The sequence below is a fragment of the Nomascus leucogenys genome, chromosome 9 (assembly GCF_006542625.1).
Source record: "Nomascus leucogenys isolate Asia chromosome 9, Asia_NLE_v1, whole genome shotgun sequence".
Lineage (NCBI taxonomy): Eukaryota > Metazoa > Chordata > Mammalia > Primates > Hylobatidae > Nomascus > Nomascus leucogenys.
In genome coordinates this window covers 17773846-17790846 of record NC_044389.1, presented here as the reverse complement: position 1 = coordinate 17790846, position 17001 = coordinate 17773846, and the positions used below count along the sequence as shown (strand labels likewise).

Sequence of the window (17001 nt, the reverse complement as noted above, 5' to 3'; positions counted from 1 at the left end):
ATATAGGTAAACTTATTTCATGGGTGTTTGTTGTATACATTATTTTGTCACCTGGGTATTAAGCCTAGTACCCATTAGTTATTTTTTCTGATTTTCTCCCTCCTCCCACCCTTCACCCTCCAACAGGCCCCAGTGTCTGTTTTTTCCCTATATGTGTCCATGTGTTCTCATCATTTAGGTCCCACTTATAGGGGAGAACATGTGGTATTTGGTTTTCTGTTCCTGAATCAGTTTTCTAAGGTCAGTGGCCTCCAACTCCATCCATATTCCCACAGAGGACATAATCTCGTTCTTTTTTATGACTGCATGGTATTCCATGGTGTATATGTACCACATTTTCTTTATCCAGTCTACCAATAATGGCCATTTAGGCTGATTCTATGTCTTTGCTGTTGTGAATAGTGCTGCAGTGAACATACAGGTGCATGTGTCTTTATGATAGAACAGTTTATATTCCTTTGGGCATATAACCAGTAATGGGATTGCTGGGTTGAATGGTAGTTTTGTTTTTAGGTTTGAGGAATTGCCACACTGTTTTCCACAGTTGTTGAACTAATTTACACTTCCACCAACAATGTATAAGTGTTCCTTTTTCTCCACAACCTTGCCAGCACCTGTTATTTTTTGACTTTTTAATAATAGCCTTTTGACTTTTTGATAATAGCCACTTTGACTGGTGTGAGACGAAGATACTGATATTTGATATTGACAGTGGAGAGTAGTTGGAAGAAGGGGGAAGACAAAAGGAGTTTTTTTTGGGAAGGTTTAGTGGGAAGCTTCTCTGGCTTGTCACCATCTGTATTTCTATTTTATTAAAAAAAATTCTGAATTGCTAGGGCACTTGAGCATATATTTACAATAACTGACATGTAAGTACCTTTCAGTAGACTAAAAAAAAAACAGGGAGTTGTCACCTTCTCCTAGGGCCTAGCACAGCTGAAACATTTTAAATGCATTTGTGGAATCAACCCTTGACTCTCCACAAGAGTATACATACTGTTTTGTCATGTACACATGATTTAAAAGGAATGTATTATGGAAGCTCATTCTAGAGGATTCTAGAAAATACCCATTTAACCATATATCCCCCATTGCCTTGAACTGTTTAATGTAAATAGAGAGCAAAGATTGACTTTTTAAATCAAATTTTAATTTGTCTTTGAAATTTAACCTGAATATGGGCCAGGTGTGGTGGCTCATGCCTGTAATCCCAGCACTTTGGGAGGCCAAGGTGTCCAGATCACCTGAGGTCAGGAGTTCGAGACCAGCCTGGCCAACATGGTGAAACCCCATCTCTACTAAAACAAATATACAAAAATTAGCCAGGTGTGGTGGTGCACATCTGTAATGCCAGCTACTTGGGAGGCTGAGGCAGGAGAATCGCTTGAACCCTGGAGGCGGAAGTTGCAGTGAGCTGAGATTGCACCACTGCACTCCAGCCTTGGTGAGTGAGACTCCATCTCAAAAAGAAATTTAACCCGAATATGCACTACTATTTTAAATGTATTATGATTTATATTAATTATAATTTAATAGAAGACATTTATTAATCTATATTTAAGGAAGATAAGTAATTTTCTTCCAGTGGTCTGAGATATTTCTTTTAATAAAAGGTTATCTATAAATATATCATCTGTTATTGTTCCTGCTACCAGAAGACATTTTTCTTCTCAGATTTTGGTCTTAGTATGACGATTAAGATAAAGTTAATAATTTATTAATTGAAAGTGAGTCAGACTGTTATTCATTACTATATTCTAGGAAAATTGGAAAGTTTAATGTTATTAATTCTAAAGCTTAATGCTTCTGAGAAGCTCAAAGGGCATTATTGCTTATAGACCAATGTCTACAAAGCTGTATTTAAAAGTCAGGAAAGGGTTATCACAAGCTTATTTAGTGCAGCAACCAAGTGAAAGATGCAGGAGAACAGAGTTCTCAGGTGACTTCTTGATGTTTCTGTAAATTATCTGTCTGGCTTTGGAATAAGCACTTATTTGTGGAAAATATATTATTTACAGTTTGGAGTAAATGTTCATAGAAAAGTGACCCAGTTTGATGCTTTGTTGAGAGCTGGATTTAAGTTTAAATCTTGGTTCCCCACTTGCTAGCTGTGTGATGTATCTGTTAGGAATGGATAACAGTGGCAAAACTACAAAGGGGTTTATTTTTCTCACATAATGAGAAATCTTTTTCAGTGACAGTAATTATAGTAATGTTCAGTGATGCCAGGGCTGGAATCTCTGTGATTCTTTGACCTTTTTCTCTTAAAAAAAAACCTGGCTGCTTTAGCTTGAGGCATCATATCCACATGGTGGGCTGGGAGAAAGGAGGGAAGGGCAAAGGCAGCTTTTATCAGGACAAGATAATTTTGCTTACGTCTTTGGCCAAATCTAGGTTATGTGGTTAAGTCAAGGTGAAAGACTGGCTGGCAAATGAGTAATTAGCTTTTTAGTGTCTGAGGTAGAGGCATGCAAGGAAGAGTTTGGGAATGGACGTGGGGTTGGTCAGTCTACAGAGTCTGCCACAGTGACCATGAGTGCCACTGGTAACCTGAATAAGCCTCACTTTTCTCTTGGGTATAGTAATAGAACCACTGGGGGTGGGACTTGGACTTTTTGTGTACTACTGAATCTCTAGCATCTAACACAAGGCCTGACAGATGTATTTGGTGAATTAATACAGGAAGATTATTATGAGAATTTTATGAGGTATATAAGGTACTTGGCCTGGTACTTGGCACATAGTAGTATATAAATGGTATCTACTTTAGTGTTCAAGCTATGTAGAAATATAAATTTCTATTTTTATTAGTCACTTACTGTATAATATTGAAGTTTCATTAGTTTCTTGACAGTTAACATTTCTAATAAAGAATAGTTTTTGACTGGTGTGGTCTTTGCCTACTATGTAGACACAGTGATAAAGAGAGAGAATTAATGTATGTGAATACCAATATGATAAGATACTGTGAAGTTTCTTAATAAAGCACTTTTCTTTGAAAATGTAGATTGGATATAATTGCTTTTTTTAAGAAATTTTTTATCGAAGTGCAACAAACAAATAGTACATTACATATTGAAGTGTACAGCTCAGCAATTTTTTTCAAACTTGTTTTCAACATTTAGTTCATCATCTTCAAAAAATGGCTCCCCTGCTAAACTCATTAGCTATATGATCTATCCAAGCAGCAAGAAGATGGTCATGCCATGGCAATCCTCTTCCCATTTTCCCTAGCCATGCAGGGCTGAACAGCAGGGTTAGGCTCAGGTGGGGGTAGGGGTGGGGAACACAAGGGCTACTTTCCCCTGGTACAATATGCCATCCGAAGCTCGATGGGAGAACAGAACTGGCGAGACTTGAGGGAAAGGTCCAGGGCCTGTATTCAGTCAGAGTCACTGATGGAAGAGAAGGAGGAATGCTTGCCATGCTTCTGGTGTTTGTTCATCTTTTTATGAGCTTTCTTCATTTTCTTCTGCATCTTCTTGTCCACTATCACTCCTAGTCTGAACATGCCAGGAGCCAAGGGATTCACAGGAGGCATCCCAGGGGCAGGCGGTGGGTATGGAGGAGGGTAGGGACCTGAGGATTGGCATCCTGGATACCCTGGCTGTGGCACAGGATGAGGGGGCCCACCTGGGGGGAAAGCTGGATTGCCCTGGGAGAGGAAGAAAGGGGCCTTGGAGAAAGGGTGGATTGATAGGTGGTGGGTGGGCAGGATTGGAACCTCCAGGGTACCCTGTGTTGGGGGGATATGGATTTGGCCCTGGCTGCCCGGCATTGGGATTCCACATGTTTAGGTGTGTCCTCCAGCCTTTCCACCACCGCCTGGGCTCGATGCATTCTTTTCAGCTCAATACATTTTTAGAAGGGAACCCCCCATGTGACCACACACTAGGTGAAAATGTAGGACATTACGAGCACTGTGGAAGCTTTCCTTGGGCTTCCTTCCCTTGATCCTGGTTACTAGTCCGGTGGCCAGGAGGTGATAAATCCTGATGGGGCCTGTGTATCCTATGAGGTAGAAGCGTCTGTATTGTCTTCAGGTGAAGGAGGAGTGGGCTTCTTCTGCAGGCCCAGAGAGTTTAAGGTGATCTGGGGTTTCAAGATTTTCAAGTCTGTCGACCCACATGTCCCTGTGTAAAGTCTCAGTCTTGGTTCTTCCCAGACAGGATCCTGTGCTTGGAATAGCAGATTTGCCAGGATTGAGTATTCAATGTTAGGTATTCAGGGTTTTTTGGCAGTTTGTTGACCTGATAATTAAATCCTTGGCCTGATGCTCAGCTCTTTCTGTTTTCTAACTGTGAGGAAGATGAGAATCTCTTTCCGTTCTCCACAGAGGCTTTTTAACCTTTCACATGTCACCTCAAATGATTCTCAGTTTTTAATTCCCTCTCCCCACAATTTATTGGTAGCCCCCAGCAAAAGATGATTCTGTAGTCCTTATAATTACTACTTCTGTCAGCCTTTCAGATGCCTGAGATATTTCACCTCCCAATAAATTTCCTTCAGTTGGTATCCTGTCCCACTTTGTGGTTGGTGAAAGTGTTAATAATTGCACTACTGCTTATGCGAGGGGCTATCCATACTTCCACCTACCATCAGTAATGGGACTCCTCATTGCCAACCAGTGATGGAGCTGCAAATTCCCATGCTTGAGTCTGCTTTCTGGTCCACTTTAATAGCAGCTGCCATTTAGCTGAATTCTCCAGGAAGCAGATTCTGAGATGGAGATCTGCATATATGGTGTTTATTGTATAATGCTTTTGGGAAGAGCACCATGAAGGAAGCAAGACTGGATAGAAGAACCTGAACTGCAATATGGTTGCAGTAGAGGTTGCAGCCAGTCCCCTGGGGGCATTCTGCAGCTAGAATAGCCCTTCAGGAAGTGGTGTAGACCTTTGTTCAGTCACCTTGACCAGTCATTGGATGCAGCTGCTTAGAGAGAGACATAGGTGTGAGCCATCACTCCCTGCAGCTTGGGGAATGAATATCTTAGTCCTGGAGGGTGATCTGCACAGCACACCGTGGTATCCACTGCAGAAGCTTAGATACTGATTTTCAGATTTTCTTTGTTTTCTAGTGCACACATTTTATTAATTAGTTAATTGTGTGGTTTAACTCCTTTCTCTATACTATACTTTTTTTTTATATTGCTTGTTCTGTTTGCTGCTGGAATTGTTTTTATCCCCTTTTAGTAATATTCGTTTTTGCTTTGTATATTCTGGCTGTGTTATTCAAATGTGGGATTGTTACGTCTTGCTGATGTGTATCTATTATTTTTATGAAATGTTCCTCTTTATTTCTAATTATTTTGGTCTTAAAAGCTACTTTGTCTAATATAAATATAGTTACACCAGCCTTCTTTTGGCCAGTGTCCACATAGTGTTTCTTTTTCATCTTTCAAAAAAGTGTTTTTATGTTCTGATATGTAAGACATGTCTTACAAGCAACTTAGAATTAAAAAAAAAGTTAGTTGGATAATTTTTGTTTTTTAATTGGAGCTTTTTGTTCATTCAGTGTCATACTAATACATTTAGATTTAAATCTGTCATCTTATTTGTTTTCTATTGTTCCAACTGCTCTTTGTCCTATTTTGCCTCCTTTCTTGCTCTCCTTTAAGATTACTTAAATTTTTTGCTACCTCTTGCCCCATTACCCTGCTCTTTGTGCATTCATTCATTCCATTAGTGAACACTCTAGAGATTTCAATGCATCTTTGACCTATTAAAACCAATATTTGATTAGGACTTTTATTGTTTTGTGGATTCGTTTTTGAGCAAGACCCCATCTCCAAAAAAAAAAAGAAAAAAGAAAAGAAAAGAAAAAAGAAAGCACCAAAGTAGCATCCTTCTTTTGGCCAGTGTCCACATAATGTTTCTTTTTCATCTTTCAAAAAAATGTTTTTATGTTCTGATATGTAAGACATGTCTTACAAGCAACTTAGAATTAAAAAAAAAGTTAGTTGGATAATTTTTGTTTTTCAATTGGAGCTTTTTGTTCATTCAGTGTCATACTAATACATTTAGATTTAAATCTGTCATCTTATTTGTTTTCTATTGTTCCAACTGTTCATATATGGGCCTATTTCTGTTGTTCTCCTGCTTATTTTGGTTTCCGTATCCAATTTCTTGGCCAGCTTGCTTTTTTTTCTAATTGTATACCAAATATGTGTATGAAAACTTGTTGAGGCTTTAAATGGTACCACCATCTCCAGAGAAGATTCAAAAACGGATTCAAGTGCATTCGTTTCTTTTATAGATTTCAGATTTCTGAGAAAATCTCTATTTTCATCTAATTTATAGAGCATATTAATCATAACTATTTTAGTTTCTGATTATTCTAAAATCTGGTTCATATATGGGCCTATTTCTGTTGTTCTCCTTATTTTGGTTTCCATATCCAATTTCTTGGCCAGCTTGCTTTTTTTTCTAATTGTATACCAGATATGTGTATGAAAACTTGTTGAGGCTTTAAATGGTACCACCATCTCCAGAGAAGATTCAATATTTTTTTATTATGAGCATATCCCCTTTAAATGGAGGCTGGTCTGTCTTCAGAGGTCTTGACTGAATGACGAGGGTGTTTACGCAGACCTCTGCTCTTTGGTGCTTTCTTTTTTCTTTTCTTTTCTTTTTTCTTTTTTTTTTGGAGATGGGGTCTTGCTCTGTTGCCCAGGCTGGAGTGCAGTGACATGATCTTGGCTCACTGCAACCTCTGCCTCCTGGGTTCAAGTGATTCTCCTGCCTTAGCCTCCTGAGTAGCTGGGACTACAGGCATGTGCTACCAAACCCGGCTAATTTTTGTATTTTTAGTAGAGACGGGGTTTCACCATATTGGCCAGGCTGGTCTCAAACTCCTGACCTCAGATGATCTGCCTGCCTCGGCCTCCCAAAGTGTTGGGATTACAGGCATGAGCCACTGTGCCAGGCCCTTTGGTGCTTTCTATACTCCAGTTTTGTCTCCCTAGCACTGAGTCTGCCAGAATCTTGGCTTTGCTTTTTATCCTGTTAGCAATGCTTTTGCTTTGGTTTCTTGGATTATTTGAGAGATTACAGACTTAATGGGTGCCCTCTCTGTGGAGATTATGTGTTTATTCATGTTGGCTTGTTGAGATTTATAGGATTTTGGGTAGAGAGTGATTTTTGTGATACATAATGTGTGGAGTATATTTTCATTGTATATAATTGCTTAATTTCTACTTTTTTTTTTTTTAAGTGGAAGAGGGTGCTGTTTTTGTGTGTTGTGTTGACGAGGGGATAACAGAAGCATAAATTAATGAGTCCCACCAGAATTTACTCCATAGGTCATATCTAAATTTATACAGTAGTTGGCCGCGAAGTATTTCAGTTTTATTTTAGGATACACTGAATGGGTCTGTATTCTGTTCTGTCTCTTAGAATTGTTTTATTAGTTTCATTTGAAAAGCCAGGAGTATATAATGGTTTTTTTAATATATAAAATGTTACATACTGTGCCTGTTTTTGTAAATAAAGTATTATTGGCACATAGTCACTTATGTCCCTTTATATATTTTTATGGCTGCTTTGCCATTAGAGTTGAACAGTTGGAACAGAGAGCATTTGATGCCTGTGAAGCTTAAAATACTTACTGTCTGACCCTTTACTGAAAGGTTGCTAATTCCTGCTTTAGATAGCAAACTAAAGTGATTCAGTTCTTTTTATAGAATCCATCATTAATATTCTAAGGAATTGGCTGTAGCTGAAGGAATATATCTTCTCTCTCTTCTTTCCTTTTGTCCTTATATAATTTTTATGCTTTTCTGTTCCCATTTTCTTCTCTTTCTGGAGCCTCACCTCACCCTGTTGATAGTCTTTTAGGAAAATCCAGGTGACACCAAGACACACTTGGAGTTTTTGCACCAGAGATTTGTAAGTACAGAGGAGGAGGCATGTCTTCTGACATAGTGACCATAAACAAGAAACACTTGAAGGTCACAGTCAAGCTTTATTTAAAAATATAGCATATATCGAGATTGGTTTGAGAATTGGGGAACCCTTTGTTCAGCAAAGGCTTTTAATAAACTGTGTGGAAATCACAAAGAGCACTGTAGTTTGCATTTAGCACCAAGCTAAAGTTTCGTGTCTTAGGACAGTTTATTACAATCATTCATCTCAGGGCATCTAGTCTGCTAACTCTTTTTGGCTTTACCTAAAAAGTCAGAGGTACTTCAGCCACGTCTATTTCCAAACCAGAAATAACTCAGACATAGCCTCAGCAGCACTAGAGATCCACATTAGTTACACTGGCTTAGGATTTAAATGTTCACAGGCATCAATCATCATATTAATGTTTCAGTGCCGTTGTAGGTGTTGTCAGGAATATTAAAAAAAAAAAAAATGTGACCCAGCCTTTCTTCACAAGGAGGATTGGAGAGGGCTGGTTTGGTGCTTTCCTCACTTTAGCAATCCCCTGTCAGTCATTGAGTAACTTGCCCAAAATCGTGTGTGGAAACTCATTACTGTTGAAGGTGTTATTTTTGGATGGAAGCAAATGATTGTAGCACCTCTAATGCTGTATGCACAGCCTCTCAGGCAGGTGATGTTCCACATCTGTGTTCTCCCTTCCAGTTCACTGGTGAGTGTTACCAGAAATCACAGTGGCTACGCTGGTGCTGCTTTTCCCAGAATCTCTCTGTATTAGTCTGTTCTGAAAAAGAAGTCTAATGGAATCACAGTTTCATGTGACTGAGGAGGCCTCACAATTCATGGTGGAAGGTGAAAGGCACGTTTTACATGGCAGCAGATGAGGGAATGAGAGCCAAGTGAAAAGGGAAACCCTTTATAAAACCATCAGATTTTGTGAGACTTATTCACTACCATGAGAGCAACATGGGGGAATCTGCCCCCATGATTCAATTATTTCCCACTGGGTCCCTTGCACAACACATGGGAATCATGGGAGCTATAATTCAAGATGAGATTTGGGTGGGGACACAGCGAAACCATATGTGACTCTCCCTTATCCCAAATGACTCTAGAGTAAGGGATGGGAAGGCTGGAGAAAAAAATGGAAACAATAATACATTGGGAAAACACCTTTCTACCACTTCTTTTTTTTCAGGCTAGAATCGACATATTTGAATTACAAATGCTTTTGGAGTAAAATAAAATACTATGACGTTTTCATGAGTTCTCACATGGCGTTTATAACCATCCTTCCCCACTGCCAGTAATTTCTAAAGTCTGTTAATCTTTGTGATTGGGATGTATTTATATAAAATTGAAGGGGGTGAAATAGATGATATGTCACAAGCCTTTAGATGGAGTGTCACATTAGTTACAGTTCATGTTGGCTTAGGGCTGCATTTCTCAAGCCTGGTGTTTGAAACTATCTTCCTGGAGCATCAGTTCCACTGAAGATTTTTTTTAAGAAAAATCTTTTGTATAATGAAGAGGAGCATAAAAACAACTCATCTTTAAAAGAAAAAGTAGATTTTGAATGAATTTCTTACTTACATGGACTTGCTTCTGGTTGCACCCCCAGGTACAGGAATAGACTTTATCTTCATTGCTCATGGAAAACTTTGAGAAGCAATACATTAATACAAACACACAAGAAATCTGTTACTTTAATGTCTAGGAGAAGTAGAGATTTCTGTCTGTGGGGACATTGGTATCTATTCCAGAGAAGGGAAGTTGATTCTGTTGTGACTCAGACAATCTTACTGAATTTTGGAGAATAAAGCCCCTTTTCATCCAGTGAGGACTGTAAGAAGTAGCATCATGTGTTTGAAAACACTTCCTAGTCAGTAAAAACAGGAGCAGTCATGACAGAAACAATAAAACTAACAAAAGAATGAACCTCACCTCTGCATCTAAAGCAGGGGCTGCTAATAATGAGAGCTCAGAAAAAGAGCCATTGGTTTGACCTGTGGCCTAGAAAGTGACAGAGGTTGAATTCATTGGTTTGTTTTTTTTTTTTTCCTTCCTTCCTTCCTGTTTTCTTTTGTAAAATATTTTTTCATAGATCCTTTTCGGGAAAGTAGTAGTCTTTGTATTTTGAGGATACAATGGAAAACTTTAGACATGAGAGTAGCCAGTTGCAGGGGCTCATGCCCATATCCCAGCACTTTGGGAGCCTGATGTGGAAGGATGACTTGAGGCCAGGAGTTTGAGACTAGCCTGGGCAACATAGCGAGATCCTGTCTCTACAAAAAAATTTCTTAAAAATTAGCTGGGCATGTTGGCATGTGCCTGTGAGCCCAGCTACCCGGGGGGCTGGAGCAGGAGGATCTCTGGAGCCCAGGAGTTAGAGGCTGCAGTGAGCTGTGATTGCACCACTGCCCTCCAGCCCATGCGACAGAGTAAGAGTCTGATACAAAAGAATAATACAAAAATAAAAAATAAATATGAGAGCAAGTCGTAACACTTATTTTTTGCTGTGCTGTAATGTTGTTACATTACCTAAAATGGCATATATTGAGATGCTTGATTTCTTTTTGTTTTTAAAGTTCAATAGGTTAGATCTGTATTTGTTATTTTAAAAATGGAACTCAGGGCTGGGCGCTGTGGCTCACGCCTGTAATCCCAGCACTCTGGGAGGCCGAGGCAGGCGGATCACGAGGTCAGGAGATCGAGACCATCCTGGCTAACATGGTGAAACCCCGTCTCTACTAAAAATACAAAAAATTAGCCAGGCAAGGTGGTGGGCGCCTGTAGTCCCAGCTACTCGGGAGGCTGAGGCAGGAGAATGGCGTGAACCTGGGGGGCGGAGCCTGCAGTGAGCCGAGATCGCGCCACTGCACTCCAGCCTGGGCGACAGCGAGACTCTGTCTCCAAAAAAAAAAAAAAAAAAAAAAAGTCAGGTATTTCATTTACAGATATTGGCTGAAATAACTATTCCAAACATTGCAATTTGAGGAATAAAACACATTTCATATAGCTTTGTAACTAATGTGTGACTTGAGATCTGTTTTTTTTTTTTTTTTTGAGACAGAGTCTCGCTGTCGCCCAGGCTGGAGTTCAGTGGTGCGATCTCGGCTCACTGCAGTCTCCGCCCCCCGGGGTTCACGCCATTCTCCTGCCTCAGCCTCCTGAGTAGCTGGGACTACAGGCGCCCGCCACCTCGCCCGGCTAATTTTTTTTTTTGTATTTTTAGTAGAGACGGGGTTTCACCGTGTTAGCCAGGATGGTCTCGATCTCCTGACCTCGTGATCCGCCCGCCTCGGCCTCCCAAAGTGCTGGGATTACAGGCGTAAGCCACCGCGCCCGGCCCTGTTTTTTTTAAAAAAAGGAATGGGGAGATATTCAAGAGACATTCGCGTGTGCCTGGGAGGGATGTTTGTGCTCCCTCCCAATTTTCCTTCTTCTTTTAAAATGTAACATATAATAACAACAATATTAACAACAAAATGCCCCAGGAATAGTCCAGGCCCCTGCTGCTGATGCTGCTCCCCGTCCTCCCTTCCTTCTTCTCCTACTTCCACTAAGTCATCATTCAGTGTCTGTGAGTAAAAACCCCATTGCTCATTTTTATTTGGATCCAATTTATACTCAGAAAGGCACTGAGCATGAGCTGCTTCTTTCATGTTCTTTGCCTGAGTCTAAAACAGCTTTATTAGTGGGGCCAAAAACAGCGGCAGTTTTGGCAGGCATTGCCAAGTGCGCATCACTTTCAATGATACATCTGGATGCAAAGAACTCAACTGAAAATAGAGTGAACCTCCACTCCTATTAAATGAAAATACTGTGCCAGTCTCAAACCTAACTGTGCATGATAATCATCTCTGTATCTTTTTATTTATTTTGAAATACAGAAATGTAGGTCCTACTTCAGACTTACCTAATCATAATCAGGGGTGGAGGTGTTGGATGGCCCAAGCAGTTATATTTAAAACAAAAAAAGCTCCATGGGTGATTCTGATAGCCAACAAGCAGGGGTGCGAACTACTTGTTCATAGTATACGCTCAGGATTACTTGGCCCAAAATAATTAGGTTTATATAACCGTATTTGCTCTGGGAGAAACAGATTTAATGTGTAATTAATCAATGAAAAGTATTTACTCATGACATACACTGCACACACATTTTTTTTTTTTTGCTTTCTCATACACATCCTAAGGTACAGTCTCAGATTTGAGTTAATCCTTTTGCCTATGTAATAATGGTATATGGAGTCTATTTCTCATTAGGTTCGCAAAGCTACAGAGTAAGAGCCAATAAAAAGATAAGTAAAAAGGCAGCTTACTGTAGCTTTTTTTCCCTTTAAAGTCAGTTTAAAAAAATTTTGTTTTAATGTTAGGAATATGAAACAAGTTTTTAGAAAGAGGAAAGTACCACTTCTCTTCCATTGTGTTACAGTGAGTTTAGGGGGAAAGAGGAGGCAAAGAAGAAAGTAAAATTTTAAGCATTTAGTAAGGATGATATTTATTGTCTTATTTCATCAGTATGGGATTTGGGGTTTGCTTAAACAAACAAAAGTAGTACCTTGTGTAATATTTTTAAAGACATCCACGTTTTTCTGTTTTTGAGTTCTATTAATATGGCCTACTGGCTTTTGCAGTTTAAGTTAAAAAAAAAACTGTAACTTTAGTTTCAGAATTAAGTCTCAGAATTAAGTAATAAGGCAGAATCAAAATATTAGGTAACAGAGACTTTGAATTAAGTACATTCATTAGGGAGTGAGTTACAGTAATAACCACAACACTGATTTCAATAAAAATCAGTGGATATGGGAAGTGATTGGCTGATATGTGCTCATTTCGTTTTTGGGTCAGTGGTCCCTTGATTAAAGATTCTGTTTTATGTGCTACAATCCTTTGTATTTAGTACTGTTAACATATCAATATGTAGTAAGGAAGAAGATAAAATTGAACCAGCAGGTGTCAGCAAGAACCAAAATAAAAAATATTAATCCTGATTATCTCAACTTTTATTTTTACTTTTTAGTGATGCTGCAGTGTAAAACAACTTTAGAATTATATTTTAGTGACACATGCCTGCATTCTAATGTAGAATCTTTCTTTCTCAGAATATTGCCCTATTGGGAAATGATCAGATATTTTAGAGAATATGTCTGAAATACGGCAACAGCTCCAAAAAGATTTAAAGGAAAAGACAAGTGCTGTGAATTTTTTCTCATTTCAGTGCCTTGAAATTTTTTTTTACATAAATTATCGTATATCAAAAAGCTTATATTTAACAGTTTTAATATTTCTATGGTTATATGTTATGCATTCTTCAGTATTCCATTCCTATTGATTAATTAATAACCATAGGCATTTTATAGAAATAAGAGTAGGAATTCATAAACAACTGTCCTCATAGTGGGCTTAATTTTCTGATGAAAATATGGCATTTACATGCTTCCAGCATATAATTTAAGATTTCATTTTAAGTCCATTCTAATTCAGTGAATAGTCAGGGGAAGGTAATGTCTGCTTTTCCAAAGAACTGAAAGGTTCATTACATTTCTCAATTTGTCACAATTTTTACTAAAATCCTATTACTTGTTTCTTCTTTCTCACTTGGTGAATTGATGAAAATACAAATTCAGTAGGCAAATATGATATCCAGTATTTTTGATAATCTTATTAGAGTAGTAAGCAATAAAATAATGAGTGACAGGAACATCGCTGAGACCACAAAGAGGGTATGTGATAATTCAGGCCAGTCTGAAATACTTTCATTCTCTATGTTTTATTTGTTGTTATACCAAATAAAGACCTGCTATTTTACATTTATCCTTAACTTATTAAACCTAATACTACCCAGAAATTTGATTCCTAGGTATTTACCAGAGTGCAGAGTGTATTGAAAACTTATGTGTGGACCGGTATGCAAATATTTATAATGGCTTTTTTCATAATTATTCTGAACTGGAAACAGTGCAGACCCCCCTCAGTTGGAGAATGAATATTGAGATACGTCCATTCACTGGAGTAGTACTCTGCCATAAAAATGAACAAACTGTGTAACCTTGATGAATCCGAAATGCACCATGCTAAGTGAAAGAAGTCACATTCAAAAGGCTTCATTTATATGACATCCTAGAAAAGATAAAACTATAGGGACAGAATACAGATTAGTAGTTGTCAAGGATTGGAGGAGGGTTTGACACTGAAAGGACACAGGGGACTTGTATGGGCTGATGGAACTGTTCTGTATTTTGATTCTAGTGGTTGATTTCATTACTGAGTTTGTCAAACTTCTCGAAATTGTACATTAAAATGGCAATTTAATTGTATATAAGTTATACCTTAATTTAAAAAGTTCTAAAAATAAATGTTAGAAAGGTACATAGACTGAAAAATAAAAATGAAATAAAGATAATGTTAATATAGTTTTTCTTTTCCCAGACATCCTAATAGAACGCTTAGAACACTTTAACTTTATTTATCTCTCTATTTATGTGTTGGTTGTCATGTATTTCAATTTTAGATACATTTCTAACATGGCAATCACTTTTATCTGTGGTTTCATGTAGATGTTTAATTAAATTTGCCTTGTTGCCATGCTCTTCATTTAACATTTCTTCCTATATCTTTAGCCTTCTATCTGAGGTCATTTTGATTCTGCCTATTCTCTTTGCTATTTTGTGTTCATGTAGTCTTACTTGCTTGAGTGCCTGGCTATTCTTCATGTTGTATTGGATATTGTATGTGCAAAATTGTTTGTACAAATAATCTGGAATGTAAGATGTTATCTTCCTTCAGATAATTTTTACTTTTTGTCTAGGTAGCTGGGGGCAGTAGCTATCAGAAATCACTTTAATTTTAGGGTTTGAATAAATGTATGAAGTATAATGTATTTTGTTTGTTTATTTTGGGACAGGGTGTTGCCGTGTCACCCAATCTGAAATGCAGTGGTACGACTGGTGCTGCAACCTTGACCTCCTAAGCTCATGCAGTACTCCCACCTCAGCCTCCTGAGGAGCTGGGACCACAGGCACCTGCCACCACGCCCAGTTAATTATTTTTATTTTTATTTTTTGTAGAGACCGTGTCTCCCTATGTTGCCCAGGCTGGTAATGCATTTATTAATTAGCTTTATTGAGCTCTTGCACAATGTGTGCATATTTCAGAATATGTTTGTATGATAAATATATTCAGCTTTTGTCAATTAAGATAATTTTAGCATTTGAGATAATTTAATGCTGTGAGAAGGCTTGTTTATGATGTTTAAGGCTTTCGAAGTCCTTAGCCAAATCATGGCGATGTTCACTGTAGTCCCTTTTTGAACTCTAGACTACAATTTCTGTTTCTGTGTTTCCAAGAGATTGTAAGAAATGCCATACAGCCTCTTAGCATCTCAACTGCATTTCCACAGTTTGCATAAGAGTCAGTGGAAAAAACATGCTTAGATGTTGGGTTCGCTTTTCTTGGCTTCCGTTAGCCCTCAGATACTCTGGACCGCTAATATGTCTCTGTTTCATTAGCTCTATGATGCATTAAAGCATATATGTATATGTGTATATATATATATATATATATACACACACACACACACACGTATATATGCACACATATATGTATACACACATATGTAATATACACATACATGACACATGTGTGTGTTTATATGTATACTTTCTTTTTTTTTGGTAAAACTGTCCTCAGAAGGAGCACTTGTATGAACTATTTTGCCACTATGAAAGCAAAGACTGCCTATACTCTTTTTCATACTCATACACACATACAAATGTGCTTTTCTTAAAAACAATATTAAGATAATTTGTACATTTTATTATGCAAAGTGATGTTTTGATTTAATAGATTACAAATTCTTATTAGAATAATTCAGCAGATATTTATTTACTATATGTTTATCCCTGTTCCAAGCACTGTAGGGATAAAGTGATACATAAAAGGATTTCCTAACCTTATTTAGCTTATATTTTGGCAAGGTAGATAGCTTCAACAAATAACTATGCAGTTAACTAAATGTAATTTCGATAATGATAAGAATAATATCCTTCGAGTATGTATAACATGGAAATTTGTTTTTGAGTCTTAGTTTTTCGTTTCACATTATATTTCATACATTTTAAAATATCACCAAAACATTTAATTTTTCTTTCTTTTACTTTCTCTCTCTCTCTCTTTTTTTTTAATAAAAAAGATGGAGTCTCGCTATGTTGCCCAGGCTGGTCCTGAATTCCTAGGCTCAAGCGATACTCCTGCCTTGGCCTTCCAAAGTGCCTGGGATTACAGGTATGAGCTACCATGCCAGGTCTAATATTTATTTATATTTTTATTTATTTATTTGGAGATGGAGTCTCTCTCTGTCACCCAGGCTGGAGTGCAGTGGCGTGATCTCAACTTACTGCAACCTCTGCCTCCTGGGTTCAAGCAATTTTCATGCATCAGCCTCCCTAATAGCTGGGACTTCCTGGCTATTTTTCATACTTTAGTAGAAACGGGGTTTCACCGTGTTGCCCAGGCTGGTCTTGAACTCCTGAGCTTAGGCAGTCTGCCTGCCTGGGCCTCCCGAGGTGCTAGAATTACAGGCGTGAACACCGTGTCTGGCCTATTTTTATTTTTTTAGGGACAGGGTCCTACTCTGTCACTTAGGCTGGAGTGCAGTGGTGTTATCATAGCTTACTGTAACTTTAAACTCCTGGGCTCAAGTGATCCTCCTGCCTCACCTCCTGAGTAGCTGGGATTATAGGCACATGCCACCATGCACAGCTGTTTTGTGTGTGTGTAGAGATGGGGTCTTGCTATGTTGCTTAGGCAGGTCTTGAACTCCTGGCCCCCCAAGTTTCCTCCCTTGGGCCCTGAAGTGCTGAGATTGCAGGAGTAAGTCACTGAACCTGTTCTAAAAATTTTAATAAATATTTTCAATCTAGTGTTCTATTTTATGTATTTGCTGTGATTTATTTGGCCATTCTCATATTGTTAGACTTATACTTTGTTTCCAGTTTTTAAAAACGATAAATGCTTTTGTAATATATACATTCTTATATGTAATCCCAAATTTAGTCACTGATTAATTTTTTTAGAAGAGAATTTTGGGATTAAGAGTACTGAGTAAAAGTAT

General features: G+C 38.1%; 1 protein-coding gene and 1 pseudogene across 1 annotated transcript in view; one reads left to right on the top strand and one right to left on the bottom strand.

The window, feature by feature from the left end:
• NEK7 (NIMA related kinase 7) overlaps positions 1 to 17001 on the top strand; it is a 153250-nt gene that overhangs the window by 36017 nt on the left and 100232 nt on the right. The gene's annotated exons all lie outside the window — the stretch shown is intronic.
• Positions 3383 to 3791, bottom strand: LOC101175820 (annotated as a pseudogene).